Source organism: Mus caroli, chromosome 15 (genome assembly GCF_900094665.2).
Source record: "Mus caroli chromosome 15, CAROLI_EIJ_v1.1, whole genome shotgun sequence".
Lineage (NCBI taxonomy): Eukaryota > Metazoa > Chordata > Mammalia > Rodentia > Muridae > Mus > Mus caroli.
In genome coordinates, this window is record NC_034584.1 from 66,286,004 (window position 1) to 66,297,028 (window position 11,025).

Sequence of the window (11,025 nt, forward strand, 5' to 3'; positions counted from 1 at the left end):
AGAGAGAGAGAGAGAGAGAGAGAGAGAGAGACTCAGAGACAGACAGACATACAGACAGAAGTCTAGGTTGCCAAATCGTGGGGAATACCAACTGTGTGTGTGTTTGTGTGTGTGAGAGAGAGAGAGAGAGAGAGAGAGAGAGAGAGAGAGAGAGAGAGAGAGAGAGACTGAAACTGACTGAGACCCATGGCCTTAGGGAAGATGCAAGAGTCCTGGATGAAAAATCCCCAAACCATGTAGTAGGCAATTCTTCTACTTTCCTCAAAAAACAAAAACAAAACAAAACCTGTGATAGTGAGCTCCCATAGCTCAGTGGACATCAGAGGCACATTTGAGAGACTCACTACAAATGTGCAGAGCTGAATCTTGAAAAAGATGCCCTCTCTGTTCCAGTTCCAGGTGCTGTGGGAGCTGCGGATTACCGTGCAGACATGGCCAAGTCCAAGAACCATACCACATACAACCAGTCCCACAGATGGCACAGAAATGGCATCAAGAAACCCCGGTCACCAAGATACGAATCTCTTAAGGNCATTGACCCCAAGTTCCTGAGGAACATGCGCTTTACCAAGAAGCACAACTAGAAAGGCCTGAAGAAGATGCAGGCCAGCAATGCAAAGGCAGTGAGTGCACGTGCAGAGGCATCAAGGCCCTGGTGAAGCCTCAGGCCAGCAAGCCCAAGATGCCAAAGGGCCCTAGGCACAAACTCAGCCGCCTGGCTTTCATCACTCACCCCAAGCTTGGGAAGCAGGTTCGAGGCTACATGGCCAAGGGTCAGAGGCTTTGCCAACCAAAGCCCAAGGTTCAAACCAAGGCAGAGGCCAAAGCTCCAACTAAGGCTCAGGCTTCAGCTCCATCCCAGGCTCCCAAAGGTGCCCAGGTCTCTGTGAAGGCCCCATAGAAAAGGCTCCTGCTAGTGTGAAGACAGATGGACTGCTGTGACACACCTACCCACGCATTATTTGCAGATGACCAGTGTCCTATGCTGTTTTTACAAATAAACTCAGGCAAGATGTGTTGAAGAAGAGAAGAGAAGAGAAGAGAAGAGAAGAGAAGAGAAGAGAAGAGAAGAGAAGAGAAGAGAAGAGAAGAGAAGAGAAGAGAAGGGAAGAGGGAAGAGGGAAGAGGGAAGAGGAAGAGGAAGAGGAAGAGGAAAAAGAGATGCAAGAGCAGTTTCTTTAAAATGAACTAACTAACTAACTAAGAACATTAAGAAATGAAATCAGGCTAGAATGTGGGACAACTGTCTAAACTGGTGTACCCAGTAAACTTGAGGAAAAGCAATTTTTGATAGAAGCTACATTTTTTTATTTGCCTAAAATACTCAACGTTTCTACCAAGGGCCTCTGACCCCAGTTATCAATGCATGCTCCTGAGAAACTCAGGCGGTGAGGGTAGGTGAGGAGAGCTGTGCAAAGATGAACTGCAGGTTCATTTATCCCAGGAAAATGCTGACACAGACTCTGCAAGGCAGGGGATGTGCCAGACTCTCCCTGGCTCCCTGGCTGTGTCAATTCTTCACCACCCAAGCAGCTGTAACCCTCTGTGTCCTGGCTTGTGCTACTGCCTCACCTGGGGACTACTTCTAGCCACCAGGCGAGAAAGATGGCTCATTCAGGGGCAGACCTACGCTCCTAGCTTAGTGTCATGCATGATCAGACACTAAGAAATGACCATTGAGTGAGGAGAGTGGTCACAATCCTTGTGCATTCTAGGATGTGCATCAGTGGCCTGGTTCTCCTATCAGAGGCATTCGCTCCCCACACTCAGAGTCCTAAGGATTCCGCAGCTCCATGGCTACCAGCCATCCCCACTTGAACCCTCTCTACAGACTCAACCTCCATGCCTCTCTCGGGTAGGATGAGAAGCTATCTCAGGGCATAGAGCTACATAAGAGTAGCTGACACGTGGCCCTGAGATGCCTGGTAGTCGAAAAGGCTGTACCAAGAACATAGGAAGATTTCCAAGGTGAAGAAGCTTCGCCCCTGGTCTCCAGGAGCCCATGGCTGACACAGCTGACTAAGCTCTCCCCTATCAGACTGTCCATTAGCATTCATCAGCCACAAACTCTGCTCCTCTGTTCCAGAGGCCTCCCAAACATGTAGAGCAACACAAACAATACAATTACCTTTTAGTCATAAAGAGCAAGCTGTGCACTGCGTGCGGAATAGGCTTGCAAGGGATGATTAATGGGAGATAAAATAATATCCTTTGGTCTAATTGCCGATGCACAGCAAAGAAGTGAGACATGCTGACACCTTGGGGCCTGTGCAGCATACATTCCTGTGTGCTTTAGGCCATGGGAGCTGTTAGCTTTGAAGGAGCGCCCCCATTCTACAGTGAACACTTCTTCAAAGTCAAGGAGAGTGTTCTGGCAAGAACATCAAACAGCTCCCAGCCACTGCTTAGAGGCCAGGGCCCAAGGACATAAGGAAGGAGCCTGACCTGATAGCATCTTCTCCTAGAGGGTAGCTGGACACAGGGCATTGCCATGTCTCATAACCACAGAGAAGAATCTAGATGCCACATGGTCTGTATTCTGTGCTAGCAGGCCAGGTTTCTGGGTCATCACAACAGAGCACAGGATCCCTCTGGCTCCCTAACACGTCAGTCTGACAGGAAGAGAGATGACCCCCCAAATGCCTGGGCCCTCTCACACCTTCCCCACAAGGCTTGCCCTCTGTTCCCACTGAACACAACTGTTTCAATGAAGGATTTGTATGTATGGCTCTTTCAGGCAATGTTTTGTTTCTGTCCTTTCAGTCTGTCCTTCTGGGTGGCAGGGAGCACAGGCCTAGCATATGCTGGGTGCCCACAATGTTAGTCCATTTCTGGTGGCTCTGTGACATCACCTTCTTGAGAGCAGTCTGGGCTGGTTTTGTGTACTAGCTATGGCCAGCTGAGTCTGCTATGTGCTCAATAAACAGTAAGTATCAAGTGTCCCTACCAAGTAGCATGTTCGCATGCCACAGCTAATGTACAAGGTTAGTTCTATGTGATTTTCACAGCTCTATACCTGACACTCTACTTAGTGTATAATAATTGCTCCATGAAAGTCTCACAACAGAAAGCAAACAGCACAAGGGAGGCCACGGGAGACAGAAGCATCCTTTAAAGAAGGCAGGGAAGTTACCTCTGAAGGCTGGGCTATAAATTACCAGGTATGCTTCCCCTGAGTTCACAGTAGGCAGAAGGCATGACTGCCCCCGGGTACTCAGTGTCCCTGTGTACACTCTTGACTTGTTTTAAACCACTCTCAGCAGCTTGCTCAGGAGCCCACATGGTCCTACCGCTTCCCACCTCCCTCTGCTTTAGACCTTGCCTGTCTGTCTTTTGAGGAGCATGGGAACAGAATGAAATCCAAAGTGTGGAACTGCAGAGAGAGCCCGAGGCTGCTGCAAATCAATGAGCCCCAGCTATCTGTCCCTCCAAAGTGACCTTCCCAGAACTATGTGACACAGGTTCAATTCCACTGCCCTCCTACTGTAGTGGGCATCAGGATAAGGTACCAGCAGAGGAAAAGGGAGATGGAATCCCTATCAGAAGTGGCCCAAAAGGTCTGACACCTAAGTGAAGATGGGGAAGATGGGTCCCTTCCAATCAAGGCTCTCAAGGAGCCATGGGTGCTCACAACACTGATAATCACATGTGCCCTGTGCAGGAGGCACATGGACAGTGTACAGGAACACATGTCACAGAGGAGTGAGGATCTAGTGAAGGAGGTAGGTGGGTCTGGGTAGGGAACTCCAGAGAGAAGAATGCACCCTCCAACCCACAGTCTCACGCTATATCCCTCTTGCTGCTGCTGCTAATGCTGCTGCTGCTGCTAATGCTGCTGCGTGCTTCTCCTCTGCCATGGAACGCTAACTAGAAACAGTGGAGGGAATGAGGTGAGCAGTGTACATGCTGGCTTTGCCTGTGTATGCGCTGTTTAAATGTGATGCTGAGACACCTGCTGCCTGTGCCACACAGCCAGCCACCTGCTGATTTCACCACAGCAGGGCTGCTGAGCCCTAACAGACCTTAAATTATGCACAGGGCGGGGGGTGTCTTCACACTAACTCTGCTCTTCCTTGGAGCACAGGTGACCCTGAAAACCCAGCAGAACAAGGCCAAGGACTCAGCAGACCTTTGCTGAATAACATAGATAACCCAGTGGCCTCTGCTTAGAGCAGGCACCCCCCCCCCAAACCAACTTCCTCATCAACTAGGTTTCCCATTCTCTTTTTCCTGGTGGGAACCTGATTCACAAGTGAGCAGGGCTCTCTTCGAGAGGTTTACACCTACTGAGGTGTAAACATGGGCCTGGGGTGCCAGTGGGACCTGCCCTTCATCTCACTGAGCCTTGGTTTCCTCAGGAGCCAGCAGGGATGCTGTGAAAAGGATGCTGGAGGAGGCTGCATGGAGCTGAAGGCTTCTGATAACAGTGACAAGCTGTAAAATGTAGACATGCTGAGTGCCCAGGAATCAGCGAGAGCGGCCAGTGCAGAAAGTTGTGGGGCAGGCCTTCTCCAGTGCTGGCACCGAGCACCAAGCCTTGGAGGCCAAAATAAGCTCATCTTGCACCCGGCTGGCTTTACTGCGTCTACCTTGGGCAGGTTCCAGTGGCTAATAGGTCTTCTGAGTTAATGTGACTTCTCGGAGACTTTCGGAACTAACGCAAATTAAATGACTACATTACTCTGGCCTCATTTTGCATTGGTTCCTTCACCGACGGTTTGAACAGGCAAGCACTTTGTTCTGTGACACTGCCTTGTTATCCAACTTCCCGGCCAGTTTGCCACCGTGAAGTATTTTTTTCATTATGTGAAAAGACGCTGTATAAGCCACAAGCCAAGGAAACACACAGACTTTTTTTTTTTTTCTGGTTTGTCAGTTGGCTGACAAACCGCAGCATGTCTTCGATGAGATGAACTTCCCCAAGAACCAGGGAGAGGCTGGCTTCTGCCCCATGAACACATACAAGCCCTTGATCACTACTAGCATGTGCAGGTTCAGACCATTCCCACCCTAAGATCCCGTGAGCATCCGCCATCCCTTCCTTCTCTAGTACACTATAGGATCATCAGATACACTATAGGATCTGATGCCCAATCTTGCTCTGAGGAACACTCTGCAAGGTGGAACAAAAATGTCCAACTCCACATGACCCCCTGATCTGGGCAGCTCTGAGGTGGGCTGAGCCCACAACTCCAAACCAGGAGCTGTTCTGCATAGCACAATGCTTTCTCCTGGCTCTGCCCAAACTTGACACTTGAGAACGTGTAGCTCCTATTCTCAGAGAGTGACCCTGCACTGAGGGCTACGGGGGCTACCTGCTGCAAACCAGCAAACGAATCAATGAAAACAAAAGTGTCCCTTCCTCCAAGCCACACAAGCCCCAGACACAGCAGCTGAACAAGGCAATAGAGGGGATGCTTGCCTTGGGTTGGGCTATGACTCAGTATAACTCAAGTCCCTAGTGTCACATAGAAGAAAGCCATGTGAAGACAGAACAGAAACAGACATAGCCACTATGCTGACACCTACCCGCAGTCATGTAAGGCCTATGAAAAGATCACTGAATCTGGCTGAGCTCCTTGAGGCTGCTAATACCTAAGGAAGGAACAGGGAAAAGAGAAATCGCTGAGGAACAAGCTTGATGTCACGGAGGGGCCACAATTGGCAAAGCTTTTCCTGCTGTGGGATTGGTGTCCTCAATGAAAAACTCAAAAGGAGACGTATGGGAAGCATGCAGGTTAAGAATTGATTTGCAACATGTCCGTTTCTTGAGTTTTGATTTAAGAGAGGTCATGAAACAGCACGTTGAGACAACTGGAAATTTCAAGGGACAATGTATTCAATGATAACGAGGAAATGTTCATTTGAAAGCATGACACTGTACCCACTCCTGTTATAGTTAAATATAAAAATGGTCATGGAATAGAACCAAAAAGACGCTAAAAGTGTCACTCGCTGAAGCAGGTGCCGAACACACAGGGGTTCCAGACAGGATTGGCATCCTGCGTACATTTCTGAAGATGGTTTTGTTGTGGCCTTTATTTTACTCTTGAGACAGAGCCTTGTGTATCTCAGACTGGCCTCAAACTCAACATGTAGCTAAAAATAGCTGTCAACTTCTAATCTACCTACCTCTACCTTCTGAGTGTTGGGATGATTCCAGTTGCCTAGCACCACTCCTGGTTCATGGTGTACTGGGGATGGAACCCAGGGCGCTCTGCTTGCTCTGATGCAGTGACCAGCTGAGCTACATCTCCACCGCCATGACAGAGCTTTTAAGGGTTGGAATACAGAATGAGGGCTCATGTGTCAATACAGTGTGGTGAATAGCAACTTTCTTTTATTTGACACTTGCAAGGTAGATGTCTGGCCCCGAGACAGCTGCATGCAACCCTAACGCTAAACATAACCCTAACCCTACCACCACTGGCTGCTCGAGGAGCTGAGTGTCAGAAAGGCAGGACAGTCCAGGTGACCCTGAAGCTACTCACATTCCTGATAAATTGAGGGAGTTTGTTTGTTTGTTTGTTTGTTTGTTTCTTTAACAAGATACGGTAAGGATCTTTCCTAACCAGTAGCATCGGCATTTGATGGCCCTGAGGTTATGATCTGTTTCATTTGAGAGATCCAAGTCTGGGCTCAGTAGCAATCAATCAGATTCCAACCCCTGGTAAGAGAAGAATGAGCCCTGGCTTCCAGACCTGCTGGAGTACTGTGGCTCCTAGAATCATAGGTTTGGACAGTCCAGGGACGAGCCCAGAATGCAAACAGCAAAGATGAAACCACAGAAAGGCCACATCTGTCCTCTCTTCTAAGTTACCTACAGGAAAAATGCCACATGTTTCCCTTGAAGAGCCCCTGCCAAGCTGGCCTTGGCTTTCACAGCAGGCAGAGAATGAGGATAAGGGTCTGGGAGCCAGAGAGGAGGGAAAAACCCTTGAGAAAGACCAAAATTCAGTAAAACTGAGCTAGATCCACATGTGCCAGCCACATCTGGCCCAGGCATCTGTCAGAGCCAGCCAGAGAATGGACAGCTGGGAGGGAACTAGAGGGAGGAGCTGGAATATGAAGCCTCCGTTGGCTCCCAGGGGATACTAAGTCTGTGTGTGACTCCTGTAGGTGCAGCCATCATGTGCGCCTCATCCCCAGGCAGGATCCTTCCTATGCTCTTCTGCCTTCCCAGAATCTTGTGCTTTACTCTGAACCGTTCCTACCAAATCTGGATACTCCAGCATGGGCTGATGACTGGGTTCACAGTACTGGGCTTGAAATCCCTTTGTTAAACAACCACTGTGGTTTCTCATTCCCAGCAGGTAAGGGGAATTTTTGGTCCCAATACAAGGGAGCAAGAAGAAGCCTGGAAGAGGAGGACCCAGTGACATCAACTGAGTTAAGCAAAAGCCTGATCCTATGGTCTCCACAGAAGGGAAGCAGGTCTTCGAACAGACCCTTTACCAACTGCAATGGGCTCGCCTCAAGTCACACAGGGCGCATGTGCTGCTGGGTATGTGACAAGGATTAGATTCACTATCTAAAACAATCAGGGGGTAACATAGATCATCACCAATATTTTATCAAACTATCCTTGGGACCTCAACATGGCAGGGGGACTTTCTACCCCACGTGATAAAGTTACTTAGGGCAGGACCAGGCTGAGAACACCTGATGCACTCCAGGTCCAGGCAACCCTCACTCTTCACAGTGGGGAACGGCTGAGAAGACATGAGCATCCATACGTGAGCCGCCTTTCCACCTCCCACATGTAAAATGGACACTTCACGCATGGCCCCGTGGAACAAGCCAACAAAAAGCAGAGAGAGGAAAAAGCCCAGAAGGAAAGGATCTGAGCCAAGACTCCCAGGTTGCAAAGGTCTTCAGTGTATAGAGCTTCGGTCGTGCCGTCTCCTTTTTGTCTGCTTAGAAAGAAGGAAACAATTTGCCCTGCCACCAGAGTCAGCAAATAGCGCTATTTGCTGACTTCCTTCCAAGACCCTGGCCTCCCAATTTCACTGTGTGTCCAGGCTGAACTCCTGACTCTTCCACCCTTGATCTTAGGGGTTCCTATTCTCTCCAAAGGAATCTGGGTTCCCGTCAGCAAAACTCTCAGCTGCCAGTTACCAGGAAAGCAGCCTGGGGTGGCAGGGGAATGCTGTGCAGGGGCTCAGATAATAGCTCTTTCCAAAGACTCACTCTGGAAAACAGCCTCCGGCTCTGTATCAGCTCAAAGGCTGAGCTGGTACCTGCTGGCCCCTCTTACTTCTAGAAACTTCCTCTCTGGAGAACTGTCCCATTCTGCATTCAAACTGAAAAATTAAGAATGTAGAAAATAAAATAAAAACACATTACCCGTAACTCTGAAACATTGCAGAAGGGAATTCGGAGCCAAGGGGTTGAAAAAGGAGGTCCTGTGCAGTTAAGTATTGCTTTCATGATCCCTGGGGTTCTCTGGAATGTTCAAAGAACCAAGAGTGAAGGAGGAGGCAGATAGAGGAGTTCTGAGTTGTTCTAGGCTGGGGTAAACAGCTCTCTGCAACCCCAGCATTACCCAAAAGGCAGGACTGCCTAGAGGTTCCAGCACGGAGAGCTGCAGGGATAAGTTTCCAGTGTCCAGGCAGTAACAACAGCCTGTGGGATTCTGCAGAGCCTACGATCTGTGAGGGAATGCTAGCAAGAGAGAGGGCAGACGGAAAGTGGGACAAAGCCCCGGATCCTAAAGCACATGATGAAATTACAACATATCATACATTATAAAGATATTTATGCATTAAAGCAGGTTGTTGTGAAATTTAATTTTAATGGCCTGATCATTAAGCAAAAAGGCCCTCCATAATAATTACCAGATCTTAATTTTATAGCATATTTGCTGCTGGCAATGTTATATTTTTTAAGGAAGATGATGCTAATTCTTCATAGGGAGCAACTTGCATCTTTCTGGGTATCTCTTAAAGCCAAGTAGTGAAGGGTACTCAGTGCTATGGGGTGCAGCCTGACCTACTGTGTGCAGCTCATGCCACTGGCCAGCCAGATCCAGTCCATGCCTGACACTCTAGGCAAGATGTGACTCCTACACACAGGGGAAACCCCCCTGTTGGACGGCAGCATAAAATATAGAACCTTGGCACGTGGAGGCACAGCTCGTGAGCATCAAGATAGGGTATTTGGCTGAGAAAAGCATTTATTGGGGTTTGGACATGAAATTGAGAATTAAGTGTGGAGTAGAGGCTGGGATGATGCCGTGGTGGGATAAACACAGACGTTAGCACAGCCTGCAGTTCTGGGGAGAGCCCCGGCAATGTGGTGACTGACTGTGGAGCCTGGGAACATGATGCCTGCAGACCCAGCAGCACAAATCACCTTGGACAAAAGAAAAGTTACACAGCAGCCCTTCACTGCAGAAAGGATGCAGCAGGCAGCCAGTGAGACACCCAGGCTCAGAGACGAGCCACCCACATCCAAAGAAGAGGTTAGGGCGGTGGGACAGTACTTGGTACAGCCATTCCACACGATGCTCTCCCCTCACCGTGAGTCTAGGAAGCTCTCTAAGCAGCAGAAACAGACTGGCATTCCTGAGTTTTAAACACTTGAACCCTCAGTTCATGAGCAAGTGTTTCACACAGAGGAATGTGTAGCACACCTCCACACCATGTTGGCTCTCCGACTGGGCTGTCCCTTCAACCCCTGCCCTCTGGCCCCTGATGATAACACCTGATCCTGTGATGTGTTCTGTTTCGAACTAGATGTTCACAGCTTCCCAAACTCATCTATTGATCTCTTTACCCTGTCCCCAAGTGGTGACTTTGGGAGGTGAGGAGGTCTCGAGGATAGAGATCTCATGAGTGAGATTAGGGTACGTTTTTTTTAAAAGGTTCAAGGAAGACCCCCCCCTCACCTCCTCCTCTGGATGAGGCAGAAAAGAAAGCTGTCTACAGACTTGGATATGGCCTTCAGCAGACATATGGTTAGCTGCTGCTCTGAAGCTAGACTTCCGGTGTCCAAAAGTAAGAGACTCAAGCTGAGTCCACAGTGGTGCCATGAGAGGACCCTCAAAGTAGCCATATTTGTTGAGGGACTGTTTTGTGAATGAATAAAATAAGGGATGAGTTAGCACTAAGAAATGAGAAGTGAAAAGCCTCTCGAAGAAGCCAGAAGCATAAAACCAAACGGCAATTATCTACGACTTGGGTCATTAACATCACACAGCCCGGGTTGCCAAGAGTGATGCAAATCTTCCACTTAGGACACGCTGAACGATTTATAATTTCTTAAAATTGGTTTATAGTGGGGTCATAAGAAGACTGGGTTTATCTCTTGGATAATGAGCAACATGAAAACAGGTAGACCAAGAGACAAGTCAGATGGCAGACATCTCTACCCCCAACATACACACACACACACACACACACACACACACACACAATTAACAGGGACATCCACGCTTTTAGAAAGAGCTTTCCCTCTTCCCTGAAAGCTGGAGAAACAGCATTTGCTCAGCCTCTGGCATAGACCTGAAGCCTGCAGAGACCCAGCACATTCCCACAGTCAGGTGCCCAGTCCCACTCAGGGGAAGACAAGGTGATCCTAGGGGCATCTCAAGCTCTTCTCACAAGAAGGTCAGAAATGGCCCCAGGTCTTGGGTCTCCAGCTTCCAATTTAAAACCCAAACTGCCCTGCCAGGGGGCTTTAGGGCCTAACATATTCATACGTGTCATTAACAGTCACATTAAATATGAATGTGCTGGAAGCCACTGCACAGTGAGGAATTAGCATAGAAATGAAGACGATGGCATATTTACACAATGAAATATTAATAGCAGTCAAAATGAAAGAACCGGATTTATATTTAGCTCCAAAGTAAAAAGTTTCAAACAGACACATATGATAGGGAAGAACTTAAAGGATTTTTTTTTAAAGATCCTCAAAATAATATTTGGTTGTAGATACACACACGCACACAGCAGGAGCAGAGAAGTGCAGGCATGAATGGTACTACCACTTTCAAAGAGTCACCCTGGGGAGGGGAGGGGA

The 11,025-nt window shown here is 48.6% G+C and overlaps 1 protein-coding gene and 1 pseudogene across 3 annotated transcripts in view; one reads left to right on the forward strand and one right to left on the reverse strand.

Moving 5' to 3' along the window:
* The window catches only part of Trappc9 (trafficking protein particle complex 9), a 481,588-nt gene that overhangs the window by 134,444 nt on the left and 336,119 nt on the right, over window positions 1–11,025 (reverse strand). The window lies entirely within an intron of this gene.
* LOC110310120 lies at window positions 432–901 on the forward strand (annotated as a pseudogene).